Here is a 16,616-nt window from a genome sequence, read left to right on the forward strand (position 1 = left end):
CCTCTGGGAGGATACAATCCCAGCTTGCATAACTGCCAGCTGGCACACACAGCTGGCCTCATCTCATGACAAAGGCCAACCCTGTGTCATTTTCCACTGGAGCGCCTCCACTGCTCTCTCTCCCTCCCTTTACAACACCCAGGCACCGCTAGGCAAATCAGAATGGAGCTCAGCTCTTTCCCCTACTGCGGGTAGTTACTGAATAAAATCTGTTTTCACTGCTTTGACTAATGTCCGGCTGTGTTTATCTTTGACAATGAAGAAGGTGAGACTGGGACGAGGGGCAGAATTTCCTTGTCATCCCGTCAGCGTGCCTTCTTCTAGCCCCTTTCTTAGACATCGATTAGTGCCCCACGTTCTAATCTCCCTGCAACCACTCTCTGCCTACCACCAGCTCCCATTCACCTGAGTCTGTCCCCAACCAGTGATGGCACCTGGGGAGTGTGGTCCTGGGGGCAGACTAGCTGTACACCCAGGAGGGAGTGTAGGATCTGAAGTATCCCTGTTGCATCTAACTCGCTGAAGTACTCAGAAACTGTGGTCCACACCAGGAGCCCCTACCAGCAATTAACTGAAATTCCTGCCCCTCCCAGGTGTGGTGGGGAGGGAAAGCTGGGAGGAGACGACAACACTGCTCTTGGTGCTTACTCCTTCCCCTTTTATCCTGCATCCATTGGATCAGAGATGTAAGACCTTCAGAGGACCTGGGAACTCGTTTAGTACAATCTCCTGATGTAATAACTAGGGAGAGTCAGATCCAGGGGTCACGGCCACAACTGCAACCACCACAACGACTTCTACTATTGCGCGCATACTCTGCACAGGAATTGCTTCAGATGCTTCACAAATGGCACTGTTCTCCCCATTTTACAGAGGAAGACACTGACACTTAAGGAAATTAAGAGTCTTACCTGATGTTATGCAACCAACAAGGGCCAGAGCTGAAATTCAAGGCCATGTTAAAAAAAAAAAAACTTAACCAAATTTCCAAACATTTCACAAATATGAAACTTAAAATAAGCCACTGTCTTACCCCTCAAGTTTAGTAAAACATTGAGACCACTACCCCATTTGGTTAGATACATTAAAAAAAAAAGATGTGTATTAAATGGTTAGTCTTGAGGATATGGGTGAAAGGGCCTGTGACATAACAACATAGAGCTACAAATTTGTACAAAGTAGGCTTACCCATAATCACATTTTCCTTACTTTTGGCAAAATTTCAGTAACAGTTGATTCAATTTATGGATATAATATAATATGTTATCCTGAGAAAAGCTAATGCTTATAAATCTTGTTTTATTTGTCTCAGTTTAATGAAAGACTAATTTGGTAAAGAATTTTGCAAATATGGAAAGATCCATAAGGGGGCAACATGGAGCCATCACATAGGTGAGACATTATTTCCAAAAAACCTGATTCCTCTCTTTAATCTCAAAATTTCCAGAGCCTCAGCTTACTCCAAAAGTAATACTCCAGGAATTGACTTTAAGAATTACTGCCAGGAATTCCAAGCTCTGTGAAACCTTCCCAATGGCACTCTGAGCTCAGTATCATAAGTAAGGGGTATAAGAACTGAGGTCAGACCTCGGGCAAGTCCCTGCCCTCTTCGGGTTTCCATGTTCATATTTGTAAAGTGAAGCTAAAACCGCCTGCACGGCTCACGACAGAGGGCAGGTGCCAGTTGCCAAAGCAACGCTATGTCTGCACATGTAAGATTTGATTAAAAATACAGGTAATTCAAATAGATGTTTGCATCATCTGTTTGGATCCAAGATCCTCAAGACAACACATGCCCAGAAGCATAAAGCAGGAGATAACATCCTACAACCTGGGTCCCCAAAACCCTGATGTGCAGGGAAATCAGGACCTCAGGTAAAACCCTTCCTCAACTGCAGCTTTCCCCTGGCAGGGATTTGGGGTCACAAGGAGAGATTACTCAAAACCAGTGGGCCCTGGGTGGGCAAGCTCCATCTGGGACTCAGGAGTGTCCAGTAGGTCTCAAGAAACTGGTAGCCTGAATACACACCTAGGGCTAATAACTGTAGACGCATCGTAGATTAAAGTTACGCACTTAAAAATGCCTCTTGGTGTAACTGACTTTTTTCAAAGATGATTTTACTGAAATGTTAATGACGTTAATGCTTCAACCATGAGTACTTTGCTTTGCACATCATATTTAAGAACAACTAACTTTATATACTGTCCTACGGTTTATGGTTTTACAGAGGTATACTGCTTTACAGTTTAGTACTTTATGTACATGTTTATCTCCAGAACTAATTCTGAAAGCATTTTGAAATTCCATCATTCAAGGTTCTTTGCTTATATGAGGGCAGTTTTTTCACCAGTCTCAAAATGAGAATACTAAAAATCAAATGAATAAAGCAACTTGGAGATCCCCAACAAATCCCCTAGTGACCTGACATAAGTCATCAGCAAGGGTCACTAAAGAAGTTATGGAGAAAGACCAGGTATTTAGCCTAAACCATAAAATAAATTTTCAAAGGGGGACCCTGAGTAAAAAAAATCTGTTTAGCATTTTCCACAGATGTTATATATTCTGGAGATAGGAGTGGGAAACCATCCATTTCAGAAAATTCATTAGTTGGGGAGGAAGAAAATATACCCTTAGTCAGAATCATAATAGGCCCAACCCTTGAGGAAAAAACAGAGCATGTTCAAACTGGGTTCATCCATCTACTGAGTCAATATTTGCACATTCAAAACTTGCAGGTATCAAATGTACATATTTGCTTTGAAAATAATTTTTAGAGCTGGAAAATATTCTATTCTTGGCAACAACCATTTGACATCTCCTGACTTTTGTTCTACCATATATGAAAATTTCTCAAGAGAAATTTTAATTCTTACCACTTTAAGAGTTCTCACTATTGTGCTGGAAAAAAACATAGCCAGAAACAAAAGAATTTCTCTGCCTCTGGGTCCCACATTCCTCAAGAAAGCTTCACTTTGGATTTGGTTCTGAAGGCTGACCCTCTGGCAAAGTGCCAAAGACAGTGCTCAAGAAGCGCGAGAGAAAGCAAAGTGGAAGAGGGAAAGGAAGAGAAAGCAAAGGGAGAATACTCCATTCGTATTCAAAGAAAATTCCATGACAGTGGTGCTGTAATAGAAAAGACCTAGGTTTTGGGCACTAGAAATAAAAGCATAGAGTGTAATAAATATGAATGCTATCTTGGGAAGAGTTAATAGAATATTTGAAATCAGAACTGTTCTAGACCCAGGTTCTGGCTCTGGAGTTAACAGACCCTTTCACAAGGCTCTTTGCTGTGTGGCTACAGGAAGTCTTAGCATCATTTACAGCCTTCTTCTCTTACGCTCCACCTAAACACACACAGACACACACACACACACATACACGAAAACACACACGTGTGAAACAATGGCGAAATTTCCTCAAACACTGGAGTACTTTAACTTAATGCATACCAAAATTTTCAGATCAGTGTTTGCATACAGACGAGGCCTTAGCCTCTTGCAATTCCTGCCAAGCCAGTCTTTGCCCTAAAAAGGCATCCTAATCCCCAGTCTGGGAAAGCTAGTCATCAGCCCGGTCCGTGCCTCCCAGGTCTCCACCTGTGTGCTGGTTTTCACTGGGGTTTCCACCCAGCTGAGCCCGCTCCTTGACACCAGTTTGAACCCTCCTCAGTGTGTTTCTTTCTCACCACGTGCCAGTCTGTAAGCCTGCTGTTTCACCACCCCACAGAACATCAGGATTGCCACAGTGACCCCCTCTTCAGGAAGTTGAAACAGATAAAAATGTGCTTTCAGCTCAGCTCTCTCAATCTCAGCCATCACTTTCTTTCCCCCCCGCCCCAAGCCCCAGTAGATAGTTGTATGTCATAGTTGCACATCCCTCTAGTTGCTGTATGTGGGATGCAGCCTCAGTATGGCCAGAGAAGCGGTGCGTCGGTGCGCGCCAGGGATCCGAACCCGGGCCGCCAGCAGAGGAGCGTGCACTTAACCGCTAAGCCACGGGGCCGGCCCTCACCCATCACTTTCATTCTTGCACTGGCTCTACCCCATCCCCTGGCCCCATCCCCTCCCCTCACCCCATGCCCCAGCCTCAGGGACAGCCCTCCACGTCCAAGTCCTGCATGCTGTGCTGCTCCTGTCATAGGACCCCTCAGAGAAGCTGAAATTGGCATCTCTGGTAGGCGTCTCCACAGAGGTATGTGCTGTGTTGGAGCACAAATTCAAAGATATAAGACACATCCCCCATCCTCGAGCTGATTTCCATCAAGTGTCAAAGTTAATCTCATAATTTAACAAAATGTTCTCATCCCATTTCCTCATGCTTGAGGAAATGTAAATGTAAAACAACTAGATTGTCAAGAATGTAGGTTTTGTCAGTGGCTTTGTAGATAAGCCCTGGAAGGTAAGTTAGGTGAGAGTGGGAAGGTTTTCAATACCCAGGAAACAAGTTCAACTGGATGTAATGGGTCACAGGCCATTGATAAAGGTTTGGGGCAGGGGTAACACAAATGATGCGTGAGTTAGTAATCCTACCCTATAGACAGCCCACTGGAATATTTGGAGGGGAAGTGTCTGAAAGCAGAAAGACCAGCTGGAAGACTAATATGATTCTTCAGCAGGAAAACCACCGGGGCCTGAATGAGAGAAAGGAGGAGGAAATTAAGAAATATGAAGATCTTGCAAAGCAAGAAGCCACAGGAGCAGGACATAGAAGGGATAAAGGTGGTAATGGTGAGACTTCAACCCCTGGTTCCAGGGAGAGGAGTAGTTCCACAAGCAGAAATCCTCTTCAAGTTAATGTAAACCTGCCCCTAGGGCACTGAGAACCTCTGCTTCCCGCAAACAGAAATCACAGTGGCCTGAGCTGCGACTCCTACTTGCCCCAGTTGTTCATTCAGCAAGCATTTATTTCGTACTTCCCATGTGCTAGACATTAAGAAGTCAGAAGTAATTAAATGAGGTCCAGACACCCTAGGAGTTCATCAACTAGTTCTGTGACTTACAGGTAATTATTTTGGTTTCCTCATCTCTAAAATATAGAACTGCCACTCAGTTTTCGTTCATGATTTCCCCCATAACCAATTATCATGCAACTATCATTATTTAAATGCATGCTCTCTTTGAGCTATCCCTAGCCACTGCTAATGTATGAATAATTATTATGCTCCCCGTTCTAGCTGCATTGTCAAGGAGAACACAGAGCTTAAAGAAATCATTTCAAATGGAATTTCAGATATCACAGAGGATCAGAGGCACTTGGCCTTCACAGCTTTTAGCAAAAAGTATCCGTCTCTTTTATTTCTCAGATGGAATTTTTTGCACCACTAGGAGTGTGGGCAGTACACTACACTGTACTCAGAGCCACGGGAACAAGGCACATTATTCTGGACCGTCTACTTTACTTAAAGATTATGGGTAACTTATTGATTTAAAATATATTAAAACACTACACAAAAACATTATGCAGCTGAATATAAATTTTGCACAAATTTGTCATTTTAAACAGAGGACCAGAAATAAATTTAGTACTGGGCTGTTTGGGAGCATGTGAAAGAGAATGGAGGAGAAAGGAGAGAAGGTAAATATGCTGACTCTTGGATGCATTCCTGGGAAAACCGTGGGAACCCTGACAGATACATGCAGGCCAGCCCAAGGGCTCATATGCCCTAGGATGAAAAACCCAATTCAGGACCACTCAGTGAGACCCAAAACTCAGACTTTCTGGGCATCAGTACATTTTTTTAATTCCCTTCCTTTTTCCCTATATTTACTTTCAGTGGAACTTATATGTGCCTTATAATTCTGACCCTATTGGCTACAAGTTATAAACTTACTCTCTGAAATCAAAGAGTAAGCCATGAACAGAACAACCTCATCAGAACTGACACAGGTATGTACGAGGTTAAAACAATCGTAAAGATGGAAGCTATGAACTGCAGAACGTAGCCAAGCCCCTCACTATCCACGAACCAGTGATGGTTCACTGACATGTCCCAGTCAAATCATCCACAGCTCAAATTCAAGTTTGTGCACATTGTCTGCTTTTGGTCTCCCCCACCTTGCAAGGCCTTAAAGAACTCAGTAGCCCAAATTCTTTGCCCTTCTAGGATGTCTATGTAAATCTTGACACAAAGGTAACCACAGATAAATCTAAATGTAAGAGTGGCTTTGTATCTCTTAAATTAAGATGAAAAAATTTGGTTCAAACTGTATGACTTTTTTTTAATTAACATTGGTTTATAACATTATATAAATTTCAGGTGTATATCATTATATTTCAATTTCTGTGAAGACTACATCACGTTCACCAGCCAAAGACTAATTACTATCCTTCACGGTAGAAATGTGCCCATTACTCCTTTCAGCCTCCCCTTCTCCCCTTCCCCTCTGGTAACAACCAATCTAATCTCTATATTTATGTGTTTGTTTGTTGTTGTTTTTATCTTCCACTTACGAGTGAAATCATACGGTATTTGACTTTCTTCCTCTGACATTTCGCTTAGCATAATACCCTCAAGGTCCATCAATGTTGTCACAAATGGCAAGATTTCATCTTTTTTTATGGTTGAGTAGTATTCCATTGTGTATATATACCCCATCTTCTTTATCCATTCCTCCATTGATGGGCACTTAGGTTGTTTCCAAGTCTTGGCTATTGTGAATAATCCTGCAATGAACACAGTGGTCCATATATCTTTTTGACTTAGTGTTTTCCTGTTCTTTGGATAAATACCCGGAAGTGGAATAGCTATTCCAAACTGTATGACTTTTTGATGCTAAAGATGATGGATTCAAAAGATTAGACATAAAATTATTCATACTTGTCCTCTGTGGCATTTCAGTAAAGTGGGCATATGATTTTCCCCGCGTTTGGCATCTCTTGTGACTGATTTCTGGGACTTGTTGCAGCTGGCCACACTTGAGGGCAACAGCAGTGGTGTCTTCAACAGGCAACAGATAAAGAGGCACATACCTTAGAAAAATCCTCCTAACAAGGTCCAGAGCAGAGCAGGCCTCAGTCGCCCATCTGGAAGCATTCACATGCAGAGTAGGCGCCACTGTAGGATGACTGGGAGGAGCCAGGGAAGAGAGCAACAGCCAGCAGTGCCCACACTGAACAGGAAGAGTGGAGCATTGACAGCAGTGGGGGTCTCAGCAGACTGGTTTCCCCAGACAACTGTGCTCCCTCTCAACCCTCTACTCAGAGGTGTCATTTTGGGAGGTGTTTAAAATGCCTGGAAATCCTGAGTTGGAGAAGTAAGGTGTGGGAAGGGAGACCTGTCCCCTTGGCTCCCTGGGGAGCTTGAACTAGTTGGTCCCCACTGGGAGCAGGTAGATCAAGTTTCAGCCAGGAGTCCCAGGCCCAGTCCCTGACTCCACCCTGCCCTGCCCTAGCAGATCCTGGCAGCCACTCAAGTGCATAGGGGGCAAGGCTGGTCCCCAGGAGCCCGAGGCTCCTTCACCTCCAGGAGGAGAGGGACTGCGGGTGGGAATGGCTGGCTGACTGAGGGCATAGCTCTATCATAACTTTAAACTAGTGAAATATACAGCATATGGCCTGCTTTCATACTACTGAATCTGATCAAGCATTAGAAATCAATGTCCAAGAAACACTAAGTCAGGGAAATATGTTAAACCAAAGCCCAGTGATGGAATCAGCAAAAATCTAGAATTTGGAAACTTTCCAGGACAAATAACAAACAAATCACAAGAGGGAGAAAAAAACGGAGGCGATAGAAACTATAGATTAAAAAGAGACTTCAGAAATGATTCAACCAGCTACACTGTGTAACCCTTGCTTGGAATGGAGTGAGCTGACTGTAACAATCATCCATAAGACAGTTGGGGTGACTTGAATACTGACTGGATACTTGACAAATCTAAGAAATTATTATTAATTTTTTAAACATGAGGTAATGGTATTAAAGTGACATTTTAAAAATAGTCTTTATCTTTTAGAACTATACAATGAAATACTAACAGATGACATTATATGATGTCTGGGATTTACCTCAAAATAATCTAGTGGGGCAAGGGATGGGAAACAAGATTAGATAGAGATGAACAAGATTGGCCAGGAATGGACCTCTGTTGAAGCTGGAACATGAGGTATGTGGGTTCATGGTACTATTCTCTCTAGTTTTACATCAATCTTCCCTCCCTCCTTCCTTCTTTCCTTCCTTTCTTTTAACCATATCTATACACTAGATTAGAAGAAAAATAATTTGTGCAAATATTTGATATTTGAGGAACTTAATTTTTTGAGCCAAATGCTTTTCCCATGTTAAATAGAGATATTACTTACATCAAAACATTTACTATGTCAAGACAGTGTATGAGGGCAAGTAACTCTGAATCCAGAATGAGCTTTAATTTAAATCCTCCTGTACCAGCTGGGCGACCTTGAACAAATCATTAAACACTGCAGAGCCTCACTGGCGGTTTTCTCACTTGTCAAATCGTAATAAATCCCTTTGTTTGCTTTGTTGTGAAGATCAGCAAGAATGTTTGAAAAGTGCCAGGAATATGATAGGTTCTAAGTACACAGAAGTTACAACAATTGATTATAGACATCGTTATTCCTATTATTTCTGCAAAGATTTAAATTATTTGAGCAAAAACAGAAGACAATTCTTGATTTTAAAACTTTCACATTTTACCTGTTTATTAAAGATTGTGTTGCATTTACTTTTTTGGCAAATTCCTTCCTTTAATCTGAGGCAACAGCGATAGAAAACAGCAAGCAGTTTCAAGTTCAATATTAAACGCAGGTCTGATAATGAATCGCCTTGGACTATTTTACCTTCTTCTTACACCAGCTCCTGACTGAATATTTTCTGGGTATACACTTGTCCCTAAGAATAAACTTATATCTGTTGGCATATGCAAAATCCATCGGCTCTTAAACTAATCCATCAGTTTAAGACCATGAGGGAACGGGAGGAATGTTGATCAGCAGCACCACATGCCCTGCACTCCCTCCTGGAACGCGGAAGAAGTGCCCCGCTCCCGCCGAGCCACGCCCGCCACTAGAGCTCTGCTCCCCTCCGGTCTTTGCCTCCAGGACATCACCTCAGCGATTCTCCCATCTCTCCCCTGCATCCTTAGTTTCTCCCTCACTACTAGATCACTCCCTTGAGCATAAAAAAATACCTTAATATCACCTATTAATAAAAAAATCTCTCCCTTGACCCTATGTCCCGTTCAGCTTCTGACCCATCCCTCAGCTCCTCTTTACAGCAAAACTCGGAAGGACTGACTAACCCTCACTTTCCAGTCTCTCTGCAACAGCTCCACCGGTCTTTCATCCCCACATGCCCAGGAAACAACTCGTCTCAGGGACCTCCAGCCACAGCAAACCCAATGGACCGCTCTTTACCCTCCTCCAAGCTGAACTCTCGCTGCGTTTTGACCCAGCCATCCACACCCATCTTCCCAAATCACTTATTTCTCTTAGCATCCAAGGCTTCTCACTCCTAGTTTTCTTATTCCAAGTCGCTTTTTTTCCTTCTATACCCAGCTGTTAATTATAGGAGACCAGGACTGAGTCTTCAGCCCTCTTTTCTTCCACCTGCCTCCGTGCCTACTTCCCCCTACCCCATAGATCTCATCCAGGTCCACGATTTTAAATGTCTATTCACTAATGACACCATAATTTTATCTCCAGCCCTGACTTCTCCCCTAAGCTCTGGCCTCATAAATACAATCATTTAACCAACATCCACATTTGGGTGTCTAACTGGAATCTCAAAGCTAACATTTCCTAAAGGGATTCCAAATTTTCCCTTAATAATCTCCACCTCTTGATTGTGTGCATGGTGGGAAAAAAAAGATCTAAGGATACCAGCAGTTTTGCCAAAGTCCCTTTAAAAATGTTAGGTCTGGGGCCGCCCTGTGGCTTAGCCGTTAAGTGCGCGCGCTCCGCTACTGGTGGCCCGGGTTCGGCCCCGGGCGCGCACCGACACACCGCTTCTCCGGCCATGCTGAGGCCGCGTCCCACATACAGCAACTCGCAGGATGTGCAACTACGACATACAACTATCTACTGGGGCTTTGGGGAGAAAAAGGGGGAAAAAAGGAGGAGGATTGGCAATGAATGTTAGCTCAGGGCTGGTCTTCCTCAGCAAAAAAAGGAGGATTGGCATGGATATTAGCTCAGGGCTGATCTTCCTCACACACACAAAAAAAAATGTTAGGTCTGTAAATCATTCAACAAACACTATATTATAGACACTGAACTGAATGCTGAGGATGCCGAGAGGGATGAGACAGGATCTGCACCGTCAAGAAGCTCACTATGGCAGAGTGCCACAGCTCAATGCTCTGGCTTTGACATCTACCCCTTACCAATTGTCTAAACGTGGCAACCTAACTTTTTGCCGTTTCCTCGTTTGTAACAATAATAAAAAAAATAATAATTATACTTTCCTCATATGATCATTATGAGATTCCAATAAAGTAATATATATATAAGTGATTATTCTAATGCCTGGCACATAAAAAAACACTCAATAAATGTTAACTTTTAAATAAGCTGCCAAAATCCTAGTCTTATTATGTCCTATTGTCACCTGAAATTCAAAGACTCTTTTTCTTTTTGCCTGGGAGACAGATAAATAAATAAATACAGAAATCATACAATACACTTGAAAGTAATACATAAAATAATGTAAATTCTGAAAGAAAATGTTCTCCAACAAAGAGCCCAAACCAAACAAATGGCCAATAAACATCCCATGCACGGGACATCTTTTGCTCCCTTCTACACTTACTCCTTTTAACATACTTCGTCTTTGTCTTATGGTCATCTCTTTTCCCTAAGGTCATCTTCATTAAAAAAGGCACCCCACATTTAGAAGCATATTCATTCTTTCTTCCTCCTACACACAAAGGATCTGTTACATTAAAAAGGTGAGCCAGCAGAATGACTGTGTTTAAATGCCAATTATGGAAAGCCATAAATGAAGCATATCATTAGTCTCCTGCATGAATACTTTGCAAGCAGGCTGACTTCCAGCCTATTAGGGTTGTTTTTCCTCTCCCAGTGCAAGCGTTGAGTCTTCAGAAGTGTGTCCTTTCCTTGGGAATATTGAGGGAAACATTAACGGTAAGTGCTACGAAGCAGGGCTGTTCTGCAGAGCAGCAAATACTCTTTGAATCAGTTGAGATCAGCTATTTTCAATCTTACTTGAAAAAAGCTCAGTAAGGTCATGAACTCAGAAATTTCCTCTAGAAGCTCTTACTAACCAAGCTAATCATCCAACCCTAGAATCTTCTGACTCCTCCCTATTTTTGTTATGACCAGAATTTAATATCTCCTACCATGAAGTCATCCACATATCAGTCTCTCACAGATCGTAAGGTTTTCTTGGACAGCATACTTAACCTCAAATTACATAGTATACACATAAATACCAAATTCTTTTTTTTCTACCAAAATCTTTGCATACACATAGATTGTTGGAAAAGTGAACTCATCAAATGTCACATCAAATCCTGAGGTGTGTGACAAAATGTGCTATTTAAAGGTTACAAGGGGATGGGCCTGCCCCATGGCTTAGCGGTTAAGTGCTCGCGCTCCACTACTGGCAGCCCGGGTTTGGATCCCAGGCGCGCACCAACACACCGCTTCTCCGGCCATGCTGAGGCCGCGTCCCACATACAGCAACTAGAAGGATGTGCAGCTATGACATACAACTATCTAATGGGGCTTTGGGGGAAAAAAATAAATAAATCAAAAAAATTATTTAAGAAAATAAGCTATTAAAGGTTACAGGTGGAGAAACTGAGACCCAGAGACATTAAAAAGACCCAGAGACAGGCAGGAACAGGGTGATGGAAGTCTGATAGTAAACCACTTTCTCCTTCTGTTTTTCCCACAGGCCTTCCTTAACCAGGCAGCCTAGTCAGCATCCTGAACAAGGATACCCTCCTGAAGATGTTTGCATTTTTCTTGAGAAGGGATAAGGAAAGAGTGTCTTCAAAGGACACATTTCGCTGTATTCATTTTCCCAGCTCTCTTAAAGCAAAGGAATCCCTCGGTGCCCCTCCCTTGCTTTTTTTTGAGAGGACTTTACTAACAAGTAAACTTTCTTGTCTCTACTCAGAGTCTATAAATAATGAATTGGTGTCTTCAGAGATCAAGGGGAGAATTCGTTCTTCCATACAACGGAAATCCCACCACAAAGTCAACAGCACATTGCAGTGCCCCTGCACGCCCACGCTCGATGCAGCACAGAAAGGCAGGTTCTGCATCAGGCACTTCCTCACCAGGACCTGGGAGGGAAGCATTAAACCACCTCATTTAAGATGGAGAAACAGATTCAGAGGCGGAGTTGCCCGAGTGCCCACAGCCAGTGCAGGGCAGAGCTGGGATTTAACAGAGGCCTGTCCTACTCCACGTCCATCCTATTTCCCCTGTGCACCATGGAAGACAAAACTCCTCTCCTAGAGCATCTTCAGAACTTCGGAAGATCTGTAATCTAACCCAGCGTCATCCAGGCCCACTGCTCTCGTTCCACCCTTGGGCCAGCCTCGGAAATCCATTCACTCCCACCTGAGAAACTAAGGCTTTGCCAAGGGCTACCCCAGAGTAGGGCTGAATCCCTGAATGTTGCTGTTCTATGTCTTTCTCAATCAAAGACGAGGCGGAGTCAGATGGAATCCCGGGGTCAGACGTGGCAGAACTCCAGCACAGGCCAGAAGCAAACTGGCCTTGGAAAATGGGAGGGAAGCAGAGGCCCTGAAACCAGACCAGATTCTCCTCCAGGATTCATCGTTTGCAGCAGTGGGATTGTACGTTGCCTCACTTCTCTGAGCCCCAGCTTCCTAATCTGGAAAATGGAGATAGTAGAACCTTCTGCCTATCCAACATCATTATATTGACAATCAAAAGAAGTAATGCAAACAGCCCAGGTGTCCCTCAACAGGGAAATGGATAAACAAACTGTGGTAGAACTATACGATAGAATATTACTCAGCAACAAAAAGGAACAAAATACTGATATACGCAACAACACAGATGACTCTCAAAAGCATTATACTAAGGGAAAAAAGAGAGACACAAAAGACTGCATGATTCAATTTATTTATGAAGTTTTCTAGCAAGAAAAGCTAGCCAGTGATGATAGAAATCAGGACAGTGATTACACAGGGCTGGGGTGGGGGAAATTGACTGAGAGGGGACAGGAGGAAACTTTCTGGGGTGATGGAAGTGTCCTGTACCTTGATAGTGTATGCATGTGTCAAGACTGATCAAATGCACATTTAAGATCTACACCTTTCACCAAATGTGAATTGTACCTCAATAAAAATAATGATAAAATTTAAGACCTTTGTAAATAGAAGAGCTTTGTACAAATGTAAAACAGCACAGTTGCTTACCAAAATATTCGTCCTCTTTTTGTCACTGCCTGGTCAGGGAAGCTCATACAAGTGACTTGTGGTGGCTCCAAAAACTGCACTTAATCGAGGTTGCTTTCTTTTGTTATCCAAAGTTTATGATTGGAGCTGAACATAGGGATTTCTGAGAAAACCAAACAGCATACAAATGAAGCAACACTAAGTTTAGAAATAATGAGTCATATTCTAATAGCAAAGTGGCATATGGGCCATTCCACAGCATACACACATTTCCTCTACATCAGACTCCCTAGATTTCCATAGGAAAGGGAAGAAGTTGCTATTTAAAATTTAGTTCAAGAAAAGCAAGCAGCAATAAAAAGAATAATAGTCATTTGTATTGAGTATACCAGCCTCTTCCAAAATGTTGTTTCTTCTCACAACAGCCCTGCAAAGCAGATGGCGTTATCTGATTTCATAGATAAGAAAGTGAAGGCTCAGGAGCAGCTAAGTTACTAATTTAAGATGCCAAACCTGTGTGTCTGTTGTCTGACTCCATAGCTCCTTTACTCTATCTTGACAGATTATACATATTTTCCAGTCTCACTTATCATTCTTCTTAGTTATCTTCACAGTGGTAGGTAATTGTCTCATTACACAACAGTTATAATAGTAATATTTAACATTTAGTGAGCATTTATCAAGTGTCAGTAATTTAACATTATTAACTTATTAAATTTACCTAAAACTTACTAAGAGGTAGACATTATTACTAGCCTGATTTTACAAATGAAGAAACTGACCAAGAGGAGTAAAGGAACTTTCCCAAGGTCACACATGTAGCAAAGAGCAGAGCCAGGACTTGTGTCCAGGCAGCCTGGATTCAAAGGCCATGTGAGCATCCCAACCACTGCACTGTCTTTTCTCAATGCCAGTCAGTGGGTGGCTTAACTTGGAGAAACCCAAAGTGCAAGGCACTATACTATAGGACCGAAACCTTTATCTCAGAAAAGAGTAGAATCATTTTCAAGTTTCCTAGGAAAGATCTGCAACCAGAGGCTAGTCCACGATTGTAAAACAATGTACATCTTTTCCTATTTCTGTCTAACTCATAAGAGCAGGTGGGGCTATCAGTATATCTACAGTAGATGCAAAGACAACAGAACTACACAAATCTTCATTAACAAGTATCCTAAAAAGGTCACAAGGTCAGGACATGACTCTATCATGATTGGCAATCTCTTAGAAAATTTCATTCATCTAGTCTAAATGTTCGCCTGAATGCCTCCAAAGGGTATGTCAGATTCTCAGAGTAATGGCTTAATATGCAGTAATGGGAGTAGAAGGAGGGGTGTAGGAAAGGGAAGAGAGGCTATGAGCTTGAGAAAAGAAGAAACCCAAGTGTTTCTGATACCCTCCTCTTCCTCCTCCTAGAAAATTACTGATTTAAGGCTCATATTCCTATTAGAGGGCTCTCAAACTTTAGCACGGGAGACCACCTGGAGCAGGGGGCCATCCTAACAAGTCCCCAGGTGAGGCTAATGCTGCTGGTCTCAAGACCACACTGTGAGAACCACTGCCCTATAATATTAACCCCTACCAAGCCTCTGCTTAAATACCTCCAACCACAAGGGACACTGTAGTGAAATTAACAGTGCCCACTCAACAAAGCAAGAAGTTACAGTCTTCTTTACTGACAATGAGGAAATGCTACCAAATATTAAGTAGAAAAACACTTTGTAATAATAAATTCTAAACATATTTACTTCTAATATAAAAACCACAAAAGTTGCTACATTTCACTACAAAATAAAAGGGCACACTTTATTTTTTTTTTTTTTATAACTACCAGAAAGCCCAGTTCAAAACTGTGCACATGCAATATTGATGCCCAGTCAGAAGAAAACCCTGCAGACCGGGAAGCTAATGTGCAGGTTCCGCAAAAACGCTAACAGCCCAAGTCTCAGCTGAGCTCGTTTAGCTTCACAAGTCTGGAGCTCCAGTCCCAGTCAGAAGCAGAGGTCAATAAAGGCTCCGTAATGCTTTTCCGTTAGTCTCCAGACTTTCTTTGCACAAAAAGATAAAGGATGAGCAGGGGTCAATAGTGTGGTAGACATACCCCGTGTCTGCCTGCTCACTAGAGCACACTACAGTTACATAGAATCCAGCGGCACTTCTTTAGGGGGTTTCTGTATTTTTCTGGGGTCACTTTGGAGAGATCCTCCCCTCACCCCTTGGTTTGTTACCAATGCACCAAATCCTACATATGAAAGGGGGCTTAGAAATCTTCTGGCTTAACTTCACATCAGCCTATATTGCAAGAATCTTTCCTACAAAATTCTTAAGAGATGTAAATACGACAGTCTTCAAAAAGGTGAAGACAGGTCTTCAAGACTTCTCTCTTTCAGAGTAACTTTACCTGGCTCCCTGACCTATTCTTCACATGATATGATGTTGTTTAAAATAAATCCTTCAAAATTATGGTATCTAAAACAGCCTTGGAAGGGAGTCAAGACTGCTCAACTAATTGGCCATCACAAAAATAAAAACCCCGAGAAGGGACGAAGTCAGCATGTGTTGGTCATCAGTGTAGGAACAGTGAGCACAGCTAGACAGAGGTGCTCCATAAATGCTCACTGGATACATTAACGAATGGAGGAGACCATCATAGGCATTCACAGCTGTAACAACACTTTGTAACTTTCCTGAATACCCCTAAATGACTTGTTCTATTGCTGAGGGTCCCTGAGGCTGCAAAGACACAAGGTTTGGCTTCAGATCAGAAGGAACTGTGTTTTATACCTAAAATACTTGCTACTGATACCAAAAGGACACTTCAAAATAGTCAGAGGAAACTTAAAGTGTATTAAGGCTTAGATGCAAATATGAAACATTATTAAATATTGGTGATGTAAAATCTTTCTTTTTTTTTTTTTTTTTTTGGTGGAGAAGATTCACCCTGAGCTAACATTTGTGCCAATCTTCCTCTGTTTCGTATGTGGGTCACCACCAGAGTATGGCCATTGATGAGTGGTGTAGGTCTGCGCCCAGGCACCCAGGAACAAAACCCAGTCTGCTAAAGCGGAACACGCCAAACTTAACCAATAGGCCACCAGGGCTGGCCCTAAAATCTTTTGAATTTTTAATTTTAGTTGGGTCCTAGCAAGGCTCTGTAGGTATAGGAACATGAAGTCTACCCAGAAAGAAAATTAGACCCTTAGTTAACCCATTTAATCCTAGATTATAATTTTGCCACTTAAAAAAACCTTCCATTATCC

General features: G+C 42.3%; 1 long non-coding RNA gene across 6 annotated transcripts in view; it reads right to left on the reverse strand.

Annotated features, from left to right (window-relative positions):
- Positions 1-16,616, reverse strand: part of LOC147915219 (uncharacterized) — a 41,839-nt gene that overhangs the window by 21,956 nt on the left and 3,267 nt on the right. For 4 of the 6 annotated variants that reach the window (XR_015554517.1, XR_015554518.1, XR_015554516.1 and 1 more), the window contains one exon: positions 13,381-13,522. The exons of the other annotated variants lie outside the window; for them this stretch is intronic. This is a non-coding gene — a long non-coding RNA (uncharacterized LOC147915219). The remainder of the gene's footprint in view (positions 1-13,380; positions 13,523-16,616) is intronic. 6 annotated transcript variants of the gene reach the window in all.

This window comes from Ceratotherium simum, chromosome 15, assembly GCF_057802395.1.
Source record: "Ceratotherium simum simum isolate JZ-2026a chromosome 15, ASM5780239v1, whole genome shotgun sequence".
NCBI classification, from domain to species: domain Eukaryota; kingdom Metazoa; phylum Chordata; class Mammalia; order Perissodactyla; family Rhinocerotidae; genus Ceratotherium; species Ceratotherium simum.